Source organism: Schistocerca cancellata, chromosome 1, assembly GCF_023864275.1.
Source record: "Schistocerca cancellata isolate TAMUIC-IGC-003103 chromosome 1, iqSchCanc2.1, whole genome shotgun sequence".
Taxonomy (NCBI): domain Eukaryota; kingdom Metazoa; phylum Arthropoda; class Insecta; order Orthoptera; family Acrididae; genus Schistocerca; species Schistocerca cancellata.
In genome coordinates this window covers 1,045,330,850-1,045,331,889 of record NC_064626.1, presented here as the reverse complement: position 1 = coordinate 1,045,331,889, position 1,040 = coordinate 1,045,330,850, and the positions used below count along the sequence as shown (strand labels likewise).

General features: G+C 39.8%; 1 non-coding gene across 1 annotated transcript; it reads left to right on the top strand.

Moving 5' to 3' along the window:
* The first annotated feature begins 634 nt into the window (after positions 1-634).
* On the top strand, positions 635-709 carry Trnat-ugu (transfer RNA threonine (anticodon UGU)). The gene has a single exon. It is a non-coding gene; the product is annotated as a tRNA-Thr (tRNA).
* Positions 710-1,040: the final 331 nt, after the last annotated feature.

The following is a 1,040-nucleotide window of genomic DNA, read 5'->3' as shown; positions in this document are numbered from 1 at the left end:
CAATTTGATTTTATAAAAAGCAGTAGTCAGTTGAAGATCATAGTACTATCACACTTTGACTTGCAAAGTGTGGCAACTAGTTATGAATGCATTTTAATGACATGATCTCTGTTTGTTTTAAATATTAACCAAATATTCATACACCAATTTCCATATGCGAAGGTGGTTGTGTAAGTAAAATTGACAAAATTGTTTAGGCAGCAGCGCCTTGGTCTAGTGCTAGCATAATATGATGCCATTGGTACTGCTGTCACTAATTTTTTTCCCGTCATATAAACATGCAATAATGGGTCTTTCTGCTTATTTTATGCACAACATGTTACTATATATGACGGTAGTATCTGTTCCCGAAAGAACAGTTACCATGGATGACCATGCAGCTTTGCTAGAAATGAAATGATAATTAAATGGACACCCTAAATATGGCTTCCCGGCCATTGACCTTCTTGTGCGAACGCACACGCTATGCCCGTACTCGTACGTAACTTGGTAGATTAATCTGCCACGAGTAATGAGTATGATGGGCAAACATCTATTAGGTGCACTACGATTGTAGTGGTGTGGACACGTTGGGAATGTGGATCTCACGGGGAGCGTGCAAGGGATAAGTCCCTGCAGACGCACTATCCTCTGTGCTCACGGTGGCTCAGATGGATAGAGCGTCTGCCATGTAAGCAGGAGATCCCGGGTTCGAGTCCCGGTCGGGGCACACATTTTCAACATGTCCCTAATGAAGTACATCAACGCCTGTTTGCAGCTAGGGTGTCCATTTAATTATCATTTCACAACATGTTACATTTATTTGTGTTGAGAGTCAATTGTCAATCTCTGCAGCAAGTGCCAATCCTCTGCAGGTCTTCCTGCAGTTTTTCTGTAATTTTCTAGTGTTGTGACTTCTCTGTGTATAATAGCATCATCAGTAAAAGCCTCATGAAACTTCTGATCTTTCAGTAAAATATAATGTGTTCTTCATTTTGACAAAGCTGTTACACTGAATTGTACATTTTGTAACTAGAGGTATATAAAAAGGAAATACTTAT